Below are 19,212 nucleotides of genomic sequence, written 5' to 3'. Positions count from 1 at the left end.
AGGCAGCTATGAGCCCTGGAACCTCTTGTTTTCAGAAATCAAGCACTGATTGAGCCACACGGCCCAGATTTCCCAGGGCTCAGAGCAGTGAACAAGGATCAAAGATGCCTAGACGGTCCAAGGAACAGTTTTGCTAAATGAGAAAGAAAGCGGGGGATGAACGGGTGGGCTGGTGAACATGCGCTGCTTTCTCCCTCCCCCCCTCCAAATCTGCTCCAGGAGAACAGAAGGCAATGTTGGACAACATGAAATCATCAAAGCGCTGCGCAGAGCCTGTAGACTCCATTCCAAGCTTTCAAGTTCTCCATTGAATATTAAACATATTAGCAGTGAGAGCAATTTAAATGCCGATTCTGGGACTGGACCAGGGCAAGGTCTGATATTCTGACTAGTTGAGCCCTGTGGGTCGCCTCCCCACCCCCTCTGACCCTACAGGCACCTGCCTGTTCCGAGCCCTGAACTCGGTGTCACCTTGGAGAACGCGGAACCGTAACAGAGACAAAAACAGAAACCTCTCTCTGGATCCGAAACCGAGCGTAACTGAAATCTAATCATAAACAGCGAAACTCCCTTTGCTGTTGGCAGCCAAGCTGGCAGCCTGCCCAACGTCTCTATTTTGCTCACTTTCCCCTTCACAAAAGGCCTCTGCGCGACTGAATGGGCTGCCGCGCTGCACGGCCTGTTCTCCCAGGCGAAGGTCGCCCGAGAACCTCTGCTTGCCGTTTCAAAGACAACGTTACGAGGCGCCCCGCCAAGATGTCAGCTCTCTTTAACCTCATCTCCCTTGCAAACGTCTCCTCCACTCTCCAGCCTTCGTCAGCCTGGGCTTCCCAGGGCAGTCCTTAGGCTGCTGGAACGTGATGGCAGGGAGGGGGGGGAAGGGGAAGAAAGACTGCAGAAGGACCCAGCAGTGGAGGACTTTCCACAGCTCCAATTCACCCTGAGAGGGAGAGGGGCAGAAAAGGGCTTTAAAAACAGCAAGAAGGTGGAGGCCAGTAGAAGACAAGCAAGGGAGGTGCACATTTATTTTGCCTCGAGCACAGAGGTCTTTAAGCTGAGGTCCTAGAGGGTGGCCATCACGGGCTTCTCAATAGGAAAATCAGGGACTAGACAGCATGATGGATCAATGGACTTTGCCCTCCAAGGAACGGGCACAAAACAGAACCACAAGCACATTCTAGGGCTTCTTCTTCATTCACAGAGTCAAGCTGGGATGTTCAGCACATCAGTCTGAAGGCCCCAGAACTCAACATATGAGGACTTCTTCCCATGCGAAAAGGGTCTCCAGGGCTTTCAAGTTGACCACTGTAGCAGGTACAACTCCCTGCCGCAAAGATCTCCACCAAAGACGGAGATTTCAGGCTATCAAGAGATTTGGTGGCCACATCAAACAAGACATGCACCTCTCTCCCTGGATCTCCAGAGGTGGCGCAAGTACGAGGAGACCCACTGGGGCTGCAGTGGCTTACCTTACCTCTGGCTGAGACATTTCGGAGCCCAGTCTTGCGCCGGATACAGCACAGGCCTCCTGGCCTGCCTGTTCCAGCGCAAGATAGGATTGCGCTGCACGTTATACAAAGTCTGTGACCAGGGACGGTGCGATTTGAGAGAGGCAGAAACCCAATCACAGCTGAGACAGAAAGAATAAGGCAGAGACAGCAAACCTCCCTGGGCCTAAAAGGAGATCTGCGGTTTTCGAGAGCTGCAGAGGTTTGAGGAGGAGCAGGTCGCTGGCCCAGTTTCTGAAGGTTTGCCCGTCCATGGACATTGATTCCCAGCAACCATTCTGGTACACACAATATTTAGGGTTCTTATTAGCTAGAAGTCAGTCCCACCAAGTTCTGTGGAGCTTATTTCCAAGGACATTTGCACAAGGCTGGCCTTCGCATTTGATGCAAAGACAGATTCATGCTGCTACCAGTATTTATTTACCAAAAGTTCTGTCTTTTCTTGGCGCTACTTCTTCCTTCTGCTGGATCAGACCAAGGTAGTGTCCAGCATCTTTTCTTCCTCTTTGTGGTCAACCAGAAGCCTCCAAGAACACAAGCAGGAGATATGAGCAAGAATGCTCTCTTGCCATCGCTCCCCATGGAGTTTCCCCATAACCCTCATGACCAGCAGCCACTGACCATCTTGTTTTTCATGCCTTTGTCTAATCCTCTTTAAAGCCATCTGTTGACACCAGCAAGCCTCCAGCTGCAAGAGAAGAGCCGTGACCTGTCTCTTGCAGACATGTGTCAGCCCAAGCCCAGCCTGTGAATGTTCTGAACAGTGCACAGAGAATCCTTTGCTCTCCAGCACATTGATCTTTCGCTCACAATGCAATTCTATGTATATTTACTCAGAACGTAAGAACCACTGAATTCCAAGAGGTTTACTACCGGGTGGAAGTGTATTTAGGATTGCACCCTCAGCCATGCTGGATCAGTAGCATAGCTAGAGAGGGGACAAAGCACTGAGTTTTGCAGGCACCTGAACGCGCCGTGCAAGCAGCCCCTCCTCTTTGGAGGCATTCCGGGTAGTGGGAGCAAAATGGAGGCAAAATGGCACATTCGGGGGGGGCCTGCAAAACTTAGTGCTTTGCACCCCCTGTAGCTACGTGACTGCACGGATCTTCAGTTTCATTGCCTAGCTTTATCACTCATGTCTTCAGTTGACAGCTACACTGCATTGCTAGTTCACAGCATGACGTTTAGGAGTATTTCTGAGGGTTAGATGCCGCTACAAAGTAAATTTCCTAGATGAACGTGAATTAGATCCAGTGACAGCAATGAGAATTTGGTTATATGTGTCAGCACAATTACATACTCAGCAGAACCCCCAACCAGACCAAGATGTCACAGATCACTCCGTGTTCAAGAATATTTTGCGCTCTTCAGTGTGACTGGGCTGATGAGACGAACACCGGAATTGTTATCCTAGAGACCTCGTGATGCTTTATTAGTCGGAGCGCCCTCCTCCTATCCAGACCCAACCTCCCGACTATAGCATTAGCTCTACTCCGGAGCCCCAATGGCCATTCCACCCAGGGGGACAAAACCAGTCTAAGCAGTTACACTTCCTGTTTCTCCTGCACAGGAACAATGCTTTTGTTGTCCAAACATCATAGCATGAAAAACGCAGTATCTTTTTTTTTTGGCATTGAGGGCGTTGTTCACACACCTCAGTGGATTGAGGGGGAAGGCAATAAAAAGCTTGTTGTTTCAGCAGGTCATGTAGCTGAATATGGTAGACTCTGGTTACACCACACCTTGGACTGTATCATGACAGCCAGAAGTGGCTGGATAGCTCAGGACAAATGCATGCACCTTAGCCGCTTCCATCGGCAGTTTGCTCACAGCAAGGATCGTTTGTCTACTGCAGTGTTTCTCAGCCAGTGGTACAGGTACCACCAGTGGTACTTGAGGTGGCGTCTGGTGGTACTTGCAGGACTTCTGCAGGTGGTGCGGCAGCAAGACCCAGAACGTGAAGCAACAAACAGCAGCTCGGTGGGTAGAGCTCCAAAGCATGCTTTTCTGTGCTCAGAAAAGCCCTTCCATCCACCTGGAGCCTCTTACTGGTGTTTGTTGCATCACACCTGGCCTTCCAACCCAGAAGTAACTGTCACTGCAATGAGTTACTTCCGGTGGTACTTTAAATAGGTGGACCACATGAAGTGGTACGGCAGAGGACAAACCTTGAGAAACACTGGTCTAATGTGCTTGCCATGAGCAGGCACCACAAAAGTGACACACCAGCACAATATTAGCTGGGGGGGGGGGTGTAAGTATGTATGTGAGAGAGAAATTTCAGTTTAGGGGCATTATCATAACCCTACAGATGGTGACTTTATTCCATTTGTTCCTCCACCAAGTACTGCAGTCCAGACACAGACATCCGCTGTTAACCATCTCTCCCCACACACTGAAAGTGTCAGTGGAGGCACCATGTAAGAACATAAGAACAGCCCCACTGGATCAGGCCATAGGTCCATCTAGTCCAGCTTCCTGTATCTCACAGCAGCCCACCAAATGCCCCAAGGAGCACACCAGATAACAAGAGACCTCATCCTGGTGCCCTCCCTTGCATCTGGCATTCTGACATAGCCATTTCTAAAATCAGGAGGTTGCACATACACATCATGGCTTGTAACCCGTAATGGATTTTTCCTCCAGAAACTTGTCCAATCCCCTTTTAAAGGCGTCCAGGCCAGTCGCCATCACCACATCCTGTGGCAAAGAGTTCCACAGACCAATCAAACACTGAGTAAAGAAATATTTTCTTTTGTCTGTCCTAACCCGCCCAACACTCAATTTGAGTGGATGTCCCCTGGTTCTGGTGTTATGTGAGAGTGTAAAGAGCATCTCCCTATCCACTCTGTCCATCCCCTGCATAATTTTGTATGTCTCAATCATGTCCCCCCTCAGGCGCCTCTTTTCTAGGCTGAAGAGGCCCAAACGCCTTAGATGCATACGGAACTGCCAGCAATGCCAGTGTCAGCTTATATAATGCCCAGACCCGAAGTGCGAGAATCTCATGCCAGAAAATATGGCGAGAAAAGGGAGCTTTAATGAGGGGCTAACGAGACAAGCAATGGGGCGCAGGTACAAATGCTTCTGTAGAGATTGGCAGTGCTTTTGGCAGGGCTACTCAGCCATTATGGCGAGTGCACAGGAAATAATGAATTTGTTAGCCAACATGTGTACCTCTTTCTAGCACTAGGTCTCTGTGCTGGAGATAGCTGCATCTGTTGCATTTCAGCCTGCCACACCTCTGCTAAGGCAAACGGAGAAGGAGGTGAAGGTACAAGCATTGGCTACCACCACTCAATTCCCTCCTGCCAAGGCTTGCACCAAAAAACCCAACCTTGCCAGCCCCAAAGGTTTGACCAAGCAGCCTTCGTCAGTCTGCCTTGTCCAGATTCTCATTGTCATGGTCATTTTCAGGAGAACATTAAGGTCAAGCTGGACAGACAAGAGGATCAAAAATCCTACTCTAAATAGCCCCAACTGGAAGTACGGCACCAAATCCAGCCTGGCTTCTTAATAATCTTTTAATCTACCACTAAAATGCCACTCCAAAAGCTCCTTAAAGTGCTGTAGTCCCACAGCCAGCAAGCTCTAGTCCGGCAATGCAAGATTATTCATCTAAAACTAATATACTGAATCCAGTAAGATTCCTTCTTCAGTAGCTTAATTCACTGTCAGGAACCAGGAGGCTGAAACCCAGGGAGGATTAGGTCCCTGCACAAGGCAAGTGGGATTGGTTAACAGTTCCTGCTTCCTCACTGGTGAACTGGGACTATAATAGATCTGGCTGTGACACTTTTCTAAAGCAGAAGTTGCTTAAAGTGCTGCTAAGGACTGAATGGGGATATTCGTATGAAGCCCAAGCATCTCTGAGATCCAGCGCAACACACCTGAATGCAGTCCAAAACTTCTACAGGGACTTAACCCAAAAGGGGAAAAATGTAATTCAGCTGAACCAATAACCCAGGGTGGATATACTACCCACTTGGGTGGAAAAATAACCAATAAGCACAGCAAATTTCCGTGGCATTTTACTTGAATATTTCTCTGAAGGCAGGCTTCATAGCAACAAAGGTCCACACACACCCCCTACACTTTTGCAAGCCTGTATCATCCTAGAACAGGGGTTCTCAAACTTGTTACAGCGACTCTCCCAAAAATATATAGAGCAGTGGCTCTCACAAATTTAGCACTGCAACCTACTTTGTAGAATGAGAATCTGTCAGGACCCACCGGAAGTGATGTCATGACTGGAAGTGACATCTTTGAGCAGGAAAATTTCTAACAATCTAGGCTGCAACCCTACCCACACTTACCCAGGAGTAAGTCCCATTGACTATCATTGCTAAAAGAATAGACATAGTAGCTTGTTAAAAGTACAGGTCTGCAATATTTCCCCAGATGCAGTCACATACCATGGGAGCATCAAGTCTAATAGATTAAAAATAAGATATTGAAATGAATGGGGTCCCACCTGGAATTGGTACACAACCCACCTAGTGGGTCCCAACCCACAGCTTGAGAAACACCGATACAGAGATTTAAACAACCCCTTATTTTACAGCTAGTCACAACCCACATGCGAGAAGCACTGGAGTAAGACAATTGGTCCATCTAGCTCCACACTGCCTATACTTATTGGCTACAGAATTCTGGGGTTTTGGCCAGGGGTCTTCCCCAGCTCTACTTGGAGATTCCAGGGAAGCTCTTCCAAGCTGATTTGAAGCTGCTTGCAACCACACTGCAAGAAGCCCATCCTAAAGAACAACCTACTAGAAGAGTGTTTCTCAGACTGTGGGTCAGGACCAACCAGGTGGGTCCCAGGGCATATAGGACCCACTGGGTCACAGGAGACAACAGTAGGGCACCTCAAGCTCTGGCATCAGTGATGCCAGCCTGACCCAAGAGGCCTCAGCAGGGTTGTAGGGGAAGAAGATTACATCACCTGGGTCCAGGTCCTTCTTCCCCACCATCTAGGACCCTCACAGCCATAGGCTGCTTTGGTTCATGGGCTAGCCAGCATCTGCTCCAGCCAGTAGCCTGGTCAATTCTGCCTTCATCCCAGGCTGGGCTGGGTTTTATGCTAGGGGCCAGCCCTCGCCTCCACCCCTTCCTCCCTGGGAGGGTTATAATGCTGGCCACCTAAGCCCTCCCTCCCTTTTCTCACTTGTGCCTCTCTCTCTCTTGCTCTGCCTGCCAGCCAGGCTGCAGGGACTGCTGCCACACTCTCGCCCCTGGATGGGCTAGGCTTGTGGGTGGTGCTGCCCCCACAGACCAGCAGGTATTGGGGACACCGGTGAGCCCTGGAGCTTTGAGCAGTTTGCCAGAGGCCTGCCTAGCTGGTCAAGAACTGGCTTGGTCCCCCACGACCCCAGTGCCCGGCTTGGGAACTGGCCAGGTTTGCTGCTGAGTGCCTGGCTGTGGCTTGTTGGAGCTTGCTCCCAAGAGTCCGCAAGCCAGTCCCCTCTGGCCTTGCTATTGTTCTCCTGGCAGGTGTGAGGATCTGCCTGTGGCTCCCCTTCTCCTGTGAGCTACAGGGTCCCTCTCCTTGCTGCTGCTGCCGCCTGGCCTGGGGGCTGGCTCCCAGGTAAGTCAGGGGAACCCTGACATCCCCATTCATTTCATTTCATTTTTAATATATTGTACTTGATGCTACCGTGGTATGCGACTGCATTTTGGGAAAGGTTACAGATCTGTACTTCTAACAGGCTACAATGTACAGGTGGAGCCTGTTTATCCATTGATTTTGCATCTGCGGATCTGGATCAACACAGGTCCCCCGGACTAGCGTTGAACTTGACTTGGGTCCACCTGAACGTCCAAAGCACAGCCTGCACCTGTGACTGCCTATGGCCTCTGCAGGCTTTAAAATAACCCCATAGCACAAAAAAAATGCTACTTTGTTTTTTCTTTGGTGAACACCAAAAGTGATGTTTGTATGCATTAGGAGGACTGGCGAAGCCCCAGACCTGGTCCCCTTTGAAGGGCTTAAAAGGACAACATCCATAGATTTCCTTATCCATGGTTTTCAGTATCGCCTGGGGTGGGGTCCGAGAAAAGAACCCCCCATGGATACCCAGACCCCACCTGTATAGGCTTTTAACACAGATAGGCAATGGGGTTGACCCTATCCTGGGTGTGGATAGGACTGCAGCCTTCAGGCTTTGGGGGGAATTTTTTTTTAAAACAGATCAGCAACTGCTTAGAAGGGTTAGTTCTTTTATTAAATAAATTTTTTTAATCTTATTATAAACTTAATTTACTTAATTGATTTGGTTTTGTTATATGGGGGGTGTTAAAAATTTTCCTGCTTGATGATGCCACTTCTGTGACATCACTTCTGGTGGGTTCCAACAGATTGTCATTCTAAAACATGGGTCTTGGTGCTAAAGAGTTTGAGAACCTGCACTAGAAGGGCCATTTTGCCTCTGCCCTGCTCATCTGGGCTTGAATCACTTCCAGGCTGGATACTGCAGTGTTTTACTCTCGAGACATGCCTGGAACATTCCATTGATCCAAAATGCCTCTCTGGTATATTAAGCAGGGCTACCTGGACACACCATTTAACTCAAGAAGTCACTCCATTTCAGTTTTGTTGGTTACTTACCAGGCCCAACTCAAAGTGCTGATTTGTACCATTGGCTAGAATCAGGTTACCCAAAGGATCACCTCCTCTTCTATCAATCCTCAAATCACCACCAGAGATTCAGAAGGCAGGTCTGAAGGACATTCTCTGCCATGGTAGCTCACCTGGGTCCCTCACTGCTCAGTTCTTGTCACTTGTTGAAGAGGGGGATTTTGGGGACAGGTTCTGGCAAAGGTGTAAGCAGGCAGATGTGGAGGAATTTTTATTGCTGCTGCACTATTTAAAAGATTTATATCCCACCTTTCCATAAAAGCCCAAGGTGGCTAACAAAATTCATAATACAGAGTAAAATTAAATACACAGTTTTAAAGGCAACTCAAAACTATGAACCAATAAAATACAGATAAAAACCAGCACACAGCTCTGACAACCTGAGTCAAACCCCAAAGCAGCATAGAGAGGATGCCATTAACACAGCAATATAAACTATGAAATCAGGAACCCCAGATAAAAAACACAATAAGAGCAGTAGTTAAACAAAAACCCCACTAATAAAAGCCATAAGTGGCACTAGTAAGAGGCAGCTCATCCCACACCACATACACACACTCGGAATACTAGTTGAAATAAAAATGTCTTCAGCCACTACTAGAGCGTCACTAAGGAGGGGGCAGTTCTCAACTCATCAGGGAGTAAGTGCTCCACTTGCGGTGCCACTACAGAGAAAACCCTGCTTCTCACATTGAAATTGCCCAGTTGTGCAATTTTTTTATTATTTTAAGCATTTTTACGATTGCTTCATTGTCCATTAGCAGCTCTGATTTTTCTTGTAACACAAAAAGCAGGATTTTAATTTTGAGAATGAATGAAACGATGTCACAATCAGCTGCGACCAATGTCCCGAACAGAAACAGGGTTGGCCCATCCATGAGGCCTACTGAAGCTGTCACATCAAGCAGCAGCTTGATGATGATGATGATGGTGGAGGAGTGCCCATCTCTGTCTACCTTCTTGCCTCCACTGCTCCTTCTCCTTTCACTTCCTGGATTGGAACAGGAGTGGAGGTGGGTATGGCATGGCATGGGCACATGCATGCAGCCACAAGCGTCAGGAGAACTTGGGCCAGCCCTGCAGAAAAAGGTACCCAGATGATCCTGGGCAGAGTCCTCATTACTATGCACGTACATACCTTCTACATGTAGGAGAAGAAGCAAACCCCAAACATCTCTCTGAAGTTCACTCTCCAGCTTCCTGGCAGCTGACTGCAGCCAGCAGTTGTCACCATGAGCCAGCGACTCCTTTCCTTGGGCACATCTATGCTACCAAGAAAGGATCAGCCCTGGTAGACTTGCCTGGCTCCTCTTCTAGGAACCCTAAATGTTGCCAGACTGGGACCGGAGCTGGAAGCCTCATGCCAGCAGAATCCTCAGCACCTGAACCATTTCTTGGCATTCTCTCAGGAAGCCAGGAGGGTGTTAAAAACCAGTTTTAAGCCGCATCAGATCTCTAGCGTGGCTTTGGCATTGGAAGCAAGCTTACTTGCCGAGGCCTGGAGAGCATACGCAAGGCTGCCGCCGAATGCTTTTTAAGTATTTAAGCATCTACAGTGCTAAAGGTTCAAAACAGAGGAAGTCTTAGTGTCATGGACGACGGTCTTCCTCTCCCCAAACAAATGTCAGGCCTCCAAAAGATAATGCTTCTGAAAGCAGAGAAGCTGGTCCATGTGCCTCTGAGAAAAGCAGGTTCACAGTCATGGAAAAGCCATCAAGAAGCATTGCTGGGTCCTCCTCCTGTCTGATCTTCAGGTGATGATTGGAACAACCAGAAGCTCCAGCTCAGCTTTGCACACAGACAGGTTTACTCTCAAGCAGCAGGGCTCAGAGGCAGGCTACTGGCCACAGGAATGAATGGTTATCACTGGACTAGATGGATCAGTGGTCTGATTGGGTTTAAAGGGAGTGTCAACCATAGGTTTTGAGGATGGGAGATGTGGCTATACTCATGCCTGCTTGGCATGAGGAAGGCCCCAAGTTCAACCCCTGGCACCATCTCCAGGTGAGTTTGGGAAGGACCCTTGCTGAGTTCCTCCCCGAGCAGGTGTGTCTGTCTATATGCAGTGGTGCAGCTGAGCTCCATAAACATGAAGTCTTTGACTGCTAGAGGATACTCAATTTATTGGGGAATTTGACCATTTCTAGCCTGACCCTCCCCCCTCACTCAAGCTGCTCACTGGGAAACAAAATGCCCCCCTGAGAAAACAGGTCATTCTTCTTGCTGCACCCCACAGGGTGTACCAAAAGTTGAACACACCCATGCTTCAAGGCACGTGTGTGATCAGATCCCCACCAGGCTGGGTTCTATTTAAATTAGCTGCAGTATACAGTATACCAGTGGCATAACTAGAGGGGGTGCAAAGCACTAAGTTTTGCAGAGAGCCTCACTGGGGCATGCAAGGGGTCCCTTTCCCTCCCCTTCCGAGCCATTGCAGGAGGTGGGAACAAAAATGGAACTGCCCAGAGTGGCTCTAATGAGGATGGGGAGGGGCTCCTTGCATGCTGTGGTGAGGCTCCCTGCAAAGTGCTTTGCACCCCCCTCTAGCTATGCCACTGCAATATACAGCTGCAGCATCCAATTTGCTGCCAGGGATCCAGTATGGGGGGGGGGCTAGTATGCAAAGCAGTAGTCCTTCCACTGACCCACAACCCCTCCCTTATTTAACTAATGTAAATACTGTTGTTTTTGTGAGCTGCTTTGGATACCATTTTGGGGGGGGTGTGGAAAAGCAGGGTATATATGCCTAAAAGCAACTTGATAAGGGAAAAGCAACTTTGCTGCTGTTACTACCTTACTAGATATATAGCACTAGGCTCCAGTGTGTCTCAGGATGGGTCTCCTGGCGCACCCAGTTAAAGTCCCCACCCAGCTCTGAAACTTCCTGATAGTGTACTAATGGCTGTTCCTCAGCCTGCTCAACCTCACAGGGTTGTTGTTTAAGGCTAAAGAGGTAGGGAAGTACCTTGGTGACTATTCCCTGAGCCCCCTTGGAGGAAGCCTGGGATAGGAATTAATGGTTCTTTAAGAAGCCTGGGATAGGAATTAATGGTTCTTTAAGATGGGAACGAGGGCAGCACTCGCAGCAGCCTTGAGCTGGGCTCTGACCTCCATCTGGAGGATGCCCAGCCAGATTGGATCAGGCCCTGGATATTATTACTGGTGGGTGCAGTGGCGTAGCTAGAGGGGGGGAGCAAAATGGAAGAATTTGTCAAAGGGGAGGGGAAGAGGCTGCTTGCACACAGTGGTGAGGCTGCCTGCAAAACTGAGTGCTTTGCACCCCCTCTAGGTACTCTACTGGGTGGGTGGCCTTGGCATCTTCCTGCTCTGCTTCTGGGCCTTCCCAAAAGCCCCTCTCCAGCCCGTGGGCCCTGAGTCACCATGGCAAGGCCCAGTGCAGAGCAGCCTTTCCAAGGGGCCCAGCACTCCAGCCTCCTTCCAGTGAGGCCTGCAAGCTCCAGGGGGGAGGAAGAGGTGCTGCAGAGCCCCCCAGCCCATGCCTGGGCAGCAGTGGGAGGAGCCCACAGGCCCACTGCCTGGGCAGTTCTCCAACCCAGCCCTGCTGACTGAGGCCTCCAAGCCTTGGTGGGGGGGGGGGTGCAGGAGGAGGTCTGGGAGCCACATTGACCTGGCAGTAAGCCCCATTGACTACAGTGGGACTTACTTCTGAGTAGACATGCAGAGGGTCCTTGCAAAAAAGACAGCAATCCTAGGCACATTTACCTGGGAGTAAGCCCCACTGACTACAGTGGGACTTACTTCTGAGTAGACATGCAGAGGGTCCTTGCAAAAAAGCAATCCTAGGCACATTTACCTGGGAGTAAGCCCCACTGACTACAGTGGGACTTACTTCTGAGTAGACAAGCAGAGGGTCCTTGCAAAAAAGACAGCAATCCTAGGCACATTTACCTGGGAGTAAGCCCCATTGACTACAGTGGGACTTACTCCTGAGTAGACACACCTGGAATCCTTGCCCCAAAAGCAGCAATCCTCCCCCCACGTTTACCTGGGAGTCAGCCCCCTTGACTATAGTGGGACTTACTTCCGAGTAGACGTGCCTAGGCGAGGCATGGAAGGAAGGCAGGCAGCCGCCGGGTTCGCCCGCCTCTGCTGCAGTGCAGCGCCCGCTCGGGGAGCCGCTGCTGGGGGCACTGGCGCTCCGGGAGGCTGGCACGCCGGGTGACCCACTTCTCCAGCGGGCCAGCCCCGGAGGCGGGCGGGGGGAGCCCCTCGCAGCCCCCGCCCCCCGCGGGGCGATGCGGGCGGCCGTGCCTGGCGGAGGAGGGCTGTGCCCGGCGGTGGCGTAGCCGGAGGGGGGGCGATGCCTCCGCTGTGCGCCCTCCGCCCGGAACGGCTCCGAAGGGAGGGGGAGGGGCCGCGGTGAGGCTTCCTGCGAAACTTACTGCTTCGCCCCCCCTCTGGCTACGCCACTGGTGGAAAGACGGAGGGGCGGTGGGGGCAGAGGGGGTCGGGGGGCACCCTTCTTCCCCCCCTAGAAAGCCGCCCTTGGCAGACGTGGGGGGGGGAGCCCTGCACACCCATCTCCCTGCCCCACATGAATGGGGGCGGCAGGACCGGGAAGGACCAGCCTGGGCTCCGGCAGCCTCCCCGGGCGCGATCGCCGGGCTCCAGCCCTGCCTGCGCACCTGGGAGGCGAGAGGGGGGGCGGGGGGGTCCCTGCATCTTTGCCCAGCCGAGGCGACGAGCTGCCCTCCCTCCAGCCCGCTGCAGCCTCCGGAAGGCAGAGATGACATAATTGGGCAGCCATGCCCGCGCCAGCGGCACCCTCGGGGATGCCCCCCCGCTGCTGACGCCCCCCCCCGCCAGAGACACGCCGATCCAACCCCCCACCCCACCCCAGCAAGAGTGGGTCCGTTTCTCAGCAGCCCTGGGCAAGGAGGGTGGGGGAGGCCATCTCCCTCCCCAGGTGAGACCCCCATTTCGCTGCCCAGGTTGCCACTCCGCTCCCCCCATCCCTCTTCCCCCCCCTTCGACCTCCAGGATGCAAACGAGACATACCGATCGCGAGACGCAGCAAGGCTTCGCCGCCCCCAAATAACAATCTTCCTCCATGCAGTGGCGTAGCCGCGGGGGGGGCAAAGCACTAAGTCATGCAGGGATCCTCCCCCTTCCCTTCGGTGCCAGGCGTTTGCTTCCCCCAAGGGCCCCTCGCACGCTGCGGTGCAAGACTTCGGCTGCAATCCTAGCCACACTTTCCTAGGAGTAAGCCCCACTGACCATAATGGGGCTTACTTCTGAGTAGGCATGCATAGGATTGTGCTCTTAGGCTGCAATCCTAGCCACACTTCCCTGGGAGTAAGCCCCACTGAGCATAATGGGGCTTACTTCGAGTAGACATGCAAAGGATTGGGCTCTTAGTGCTTTGCCCCCCCCGGCTACGCCACCGCCTCCATGCACCACCCCAAAAATATCCTCCCCCCTCCTTACTCTTTGCAGGGAAGGGCTCTGGATGCGGCTTCAGGAGGCTCCTGCTGCGTTAATCCTTTGGGGGGGGGAGACACGTGTAGAGTAGTTGGGGGGGGGCTTTCCCCCTCTTTGCAACCGATCTCTCTCCCTCCTTGGCCAGCGGTCAGGCGTGGAAGCGGTGCCCGGCCGGGGCTTGGCAGCCGGCAGCTCCAGGTAGGCTGGCGCCTCTCATCGCCGCCAGTGTCACTGGTCCACACGCACGCATCATCCCACTACACGCATCTTGCCCCTTTTCTTGCGGCAAACGGCAGGCAACCCCCCCCTCCTCCGGCCACTCCCCGCTTGTCACACTCCCAGCCTATCAGAGAGCAGGATCGAGGCGGAGGGTGGATCTCCGGCTCTCTTTAACCCTTCACTCCCCACCCCCTCCAGCCTGTAGCCTTCTTAGGGGAGGGGAATGGCACTAAGGTAGCTTTAGACTAGCATGTGTGTCACATGGGGGGGGGGGATTTTCCACTACTATGAAAAACAAATCTCCCTGCAAGTAGAAAGCTAATTCAGCAGGGAGGAGTGTGAATTTGAACCTTTCTCCCTGATGTGCTCTGGCTTTTCTAGCAGGGAGCATTAAAAAATGCAACATGTAACCCAGTGGTTCCCAAATTTTTTCGACTGGTAGCTCACTTGACCAACTGGGCCAACGGCCATAGCTCCCCATCAGAGCTACAATCCTATACATTGTATAGGGTGGTGGGTTTTTGTGAGGGTTCCACACCTGGGGACAGCTGATTTCCATGGTTCCCTGAGGAGCCACAGCTCACAGTTTGAGAACCACTGCTGTGGCCTAAAGTGAGGCAACCCACTCTGCCACCACGTCCTGTTTTATGGGCACACCAGGCCATAGATACTCAGGTGAATATCAAGGGGCAAGGCTTTTCAATGGACTGGATTGCTTTAAATTGCACACCAGAGAATAACTAGGGCTTGAAGGATTGAAAAAGTTCTCTCTTGCACACTAAAACCACCCTGTGCATAAAATTAGGGTAAACTAAAAGCTTATCTCTGATGAGCTAGCTTTCTCCATGCAGGGTGATGCAGCTTTGTGTGGGGGAAAGCATTCAAATGTGCAATTCCCCTACACCCAGTTTGGAAAGGTGCACTTCAGGAAAACCTTGCCACTTGATCTGAGCCACACTAGATATCTAAATGCATGAATTCTTGGTGCCAACTGAACTATTTTCCCTTGCCAAAGAGCTGTTGTGGGGAACCCAGTTGGGATGGGGGCTGTGGTAGAGGGCAAAGTGGTGGAGGACAGAGTTAAGGCCCCTTCCCTCTGTTGCCACAGTTTTGATCTGCACAGGCCAAGATCTATTTACATTTTTAAAAGAGCAGCTAAGGCACCAATCCTATAAACACTTTCCTGCGAGTAAACCCCACTGAACAGAATGGGATTTACTTCTGAGTAGGCATGCTTAGGATTTTGTGCAGTCCTTCAGTCAAGCTAAGCATGTGCTTCCTGTTTTGACAGTTGACTTTTTCCTAGCCAAAAGATCCTCAAACACTTTAGCTTTCTTTTGCAGGGAAGGTGGTCTGGTCCCCCGATCATTTTGGGTGCCAATCATTCAAACCTCTCCTACCGTTATAATATCATTCTTGAGGCTGGTGATCAGACTGTCACCCCATCTACCAAATGCAACCACCCCACAATTTGTATAGAAGTGTATAGGATAATATTAGCTGTCCTGTTCTTGATTCCTTTCCTAATGATCCCTAGCATGGACTTTGTTGTCTTCACAGTGTGAACACAGAATTATATGGATGTAGTCAGAGTTAACTAGTGGACTCTTTGTTGCTGCTTCTGCCCTGTGCCAAATTCGGTGCATGTGGAGGATTCATGTGCCGCTTGTGGCTTCACCCACATACTTCTGAGCCCTTGCGACGGACTTTGTGAATCAAGCCGACTCAGGTTGTTCTGTTTCTCGAACTGATTTGATATCTCTTGGGAATGATGCGAACCACTGCTGCTATAGAGACGGGGTTTGCAGAGGAAAGACAACCCCCTAAGCGGGCCCAGTGGCATTTGAAATGATGATACAATGGCCGGCTGTCAGAATTGCACAGTACTATTTTGTTCAGGGGATAATGACATGATATGAGCGTTTCCCAAACTGTGAGTCATGACCCAATTTTTGGTGGGTCACAAAACTGACAAGACAGATGAGGTTATGTGCATCAAGGGTTAAACAAGCTGCTACCGGGGAGGGGAGGATCGCTGCCTGATCACCATTATCACATACACTCCTTGGTGGATTCCAGCTTCCGTGGCCTCTGTCCTGCAGTTTTTAGGGGCTACTGCAGCCTTTGGAGCAGGCCAAGGGGAACACAATGCCACCAGATTGGTCCCAAGCTGATGAACGTAGGCCCCAACAAACTCTTCAGAAGGAAGTCCCCTTCTATTCTCAGCTTTTAATTGCCTCTACTTATATTAAAGGCCAGGCAAGGGGGAATGCAAGCCCACTAGAATGCTCCCAAACAGGGATGCGCGGTATGGGAGTGGCAGGTGAGGCATAACCGCCCCACTGGACTTCTTCAAAAAGTGTGCCTCTACCATGGGAGGTATGCAAACACCCACAACCCACATGCTCTGACCAGTGGCTGGAGTACATAGGTTGCGAGTGCTTGAACATTCACACCAGCGGCGGTGATGGTGGCACTTTTTGAAGAATTCCGGTGGGGCAGCTCTACCTCACCAGTCACCCCCCACACCACATGCCCCTGGTCCTGATCTGATGAACATGGAGCTCAACAAACACTCCAGAAGGTGTTGTCATCCCCCTCTCCACAATAGTAAAAAGGATAAAAACAGAGGCTTGAGCGGCTGATTAAGTGAAACCCTTTTTTTAGATTCATAAAACTAGGTGGGTTCTGATATAGTGTCTTTTAAAAATGTGCATCCCAGTGCTAAAAGGTTTGGGAATCAGTGCACGATATAATTTCTCAAATGAGATGTGCTGGAGCTCAAATCTAATGGAATCCCCTTGACCTGCACACGTTAGCTTCCTAATTTCAAGGCGTATGTGGGAAGGTAAGCTATGCGTGCTTTGGAAAGAAGTACTGTATGCAGAATGCAATGAAAAAAACCCATATTGAAATACGTGTATTCTATCAAAGGTTATAGCCAAATAACCAGAAAAGGAAAACACAACTGCTTTATGTAACAAAAAGTGGATTTCTTAAACTCCAAGCTGACTAATGAGACTGATTGTTCCAAGAGCCTATGAGGGGCTATGACACAATAAGGTGTCAGCATGAGTCAGCTCTTACTGTGTCATCAAGTTGGCCACTGGTTTTTTGGTAACTGATTTGTTGGGTGACCTGGACTGTTATATATAATATATTGAAATAAATAAAATTATTGGGGGTGACACCAACCCTAGTGATGCCACTGCATTTAGGCTGTGTGTATGATTTTGTAATTTACTCTGTGTGGTTTGGTACGGAAGGAGATCTATCACAGAAATGACACAATGAGCTTTCACACCAGGTGACACAAATCCTAGTGATGCCTCTGATTGTCAACACAACAGAATGACAAGCCAAACCAGAATGCTCCCTTCTTGGTATTTCCCAGCCCTGCCTGGAAAGGCCAGGGACTAAGCAGCGGGTTCTTATTCCCCATATGCTCTGCTGCCTGTAGCCTTCTGCACTCAGCCAAGCTTCTCCAGCTCTTGATACTTCTCTCAGATCAGCCCATCTATCTTGCATGGACTGCAGCACTCCAAAAGCAGTGAGCTTGGAAGGGTCAATGCTTTCTGTCACGGGTGAGAGTTTCTTGCTGCTGCCCATTGGATCCCAGTAAGAAAGGTGCCAAATTTAACACATGGTCCTGTGTTTATTTTTTATTTTTTTAAAGAAGGAGGTACCCCTTGGAACAAGGCCCTGGCTGGGAATCTGCTTGTTGGTGTGATGTTGCCAAATGAGGCTTCTGAAATGTGTTTTGTTTTCATCAAGCACAAGGATTTTTGTAGGCGTTGCAGAATCTTAGATGCCCAGGATATGGTGGGCTGACTTGCTGAGAAGTTAGTTAGTTAGTTAGTTAGTTAGTTAGTTAGTTAGTTAGTTAGTTAGTTAGTTAGTTAGTTAGTTAGTTGCAGGCAAACATAAGAAACCACAAGAGGTGGGCTTCCCTTGGGGTCCGAACCCATTTCTGGGCCCCACTGTGACCTATTCTTAGTGCTCAAATTACAGGGTGACGGGAGAGGTTGCTGTTAACTGTTTTTAGAAGGTGATGGTTGTGTGTGTGATTTGGCTGCAATTGGGGGAGTTTGAGGATATAACTTGTATTTATGGGCCCCTCTACCTCCATTACCCCCTCCGATAATTCAAACGCTACCTGCACATCATACAGAATTAGATGGAAAAGAGAGGGCTAAGCTACATGTAGCATGTTCTAAACAGCAGCTGCAAGGTGTTTGATCAGGGCCACAGCATGGGAGGCGAGGGGATTTCTCTCTGTGCCCCTCTTGCAGTCCTGATCCAGATCTCTGCCCCCCCCCCGCACAGCTGCTATTCAGGAAATTAGGAAATACATTTATTTAGGAAGCAAAAACCAAGCCCATGAAGGCTGGTGATGGGCTGAACAGATCCCTCTGCCTTGGTTTCCTTTGAAATGAAAGAGCATTCTGGTATCTTGGTAACATTTGCTTTATATAAAGCAGAGTGTATTGGCAAGTACTAGGCCCTCTGTGAAGGAAGCCGGGGTGCAGAATGGGAGCAGTGCCCCCCCTTTTTGTATAGCCAGTGGATGTGCCCCAAACTTTGCCTGGGCATTTGGTCATTTGGGGGAAAGTTGCCCGAGTTTCTGAATCTCCCGCTCTTGAACATGGCCATTGGACTTCATGGTCCTATGAGCCAACTCAAACTCAAGGTTTTCTTGTTTCCTGGTCAGGGAGAAGGAGAAGTTGCTCTAAGGAAGAGCAGTGTCCTGAGATGATGTCTTTTGTGTCAGGATGACTCAGCAGTCTTTTCAGAATACAGGGGCATCTCAGAAGCTGCGGAGGGCGGGTTAGAAGGGTCTAAAATAGGGGAAAACCAGGGATTCTGCAATGTCTACAGAAATTTTTGGAAAGAAGTTCCCAAAGGGACAACTTGTGCTCATCCTCCCTGCCACTGCCCATCTAGTCCTAGGCAGCAGCTCCCTCGCTCTCTTTTCTCCCCTCCCCCATTTAAAAATGACAAGCTACCATGTTTGGGGGGCTTTTCTATTTTTCCATTTTGGCAGGGGCAGCACTTTGCTCCAGCATCTGATGGGCACTTTCAGAAAGCAGGCAAAAGATCCCCAGCTATGAGGAGACCATCTCCTCCGGTCCTGAGCTCTTATGGGTGAAACATCAGCCTAACGAAAAAAAAAAAATGGTCTGCAAGCATCACAGCAATGTCTTCTGGAAGCTACACAAGTCACTGCATTATGACAGGGTGACCAGGTATACTGGAACATCCTGTCTGTGTGTACAAGAGAGAATTCCTCTTTCCTTCTTGTCCCTGCATATGATCAGGTCAGAATTCCTCTGCACAACTTGTCAAGCTACCAGAACCCTATCCTCTGCTGCTGCAGACATGTGTTTTATGCCTGAGAGTGAGTAG

The 19,212-nt window shown here is 50.3% G+C and overlaps 1 protein-coding gene across 1 annotated transcript in view; it reads right to left on the bottom strand.

Annotated features, from left to right (window-relative positions):
- The window catches only part of LZTS3 (leucine zipper tumor suppressor family member 3), a 62,029-nt gene extending 48,199 nt beyond the window's left edge, over positions 1-13,830 (bottom strand). Inside the window, exon 1 of the mRNA XM_066632208.1 lies at positions 13,594-13,830. The gene's annotated coding sequence lies outside the window, so the exon portion shown is untranslated. The remainder of the gene's footprint in view (positions 1-13,593) is intronic.
- Positions 13,831-19,212: the final 5,382 nt, after the last annotated feature.

The sequence above is a fragment of the Tiliqua scincoides genome, chromosome 6 (assembly GCF_035046505.1).
Source record: "Tiliqua scincoides isolate rTilSci1 chromosome 6, rTilSci1.hap2, whole genome shotgun sequence".
Classification (NCBI taxonomy): Eukaryota; Metazoa; Chordata; class Lepidosauria; order Squamata; family Scincidae; genus Tiliqua; species Tiliqua scincoides.
The sequence above is the reverse complement of the archived record's forward strand: the minus strand, read 5'-3'. Positions and strand labels throughout refer to the sequence as shown.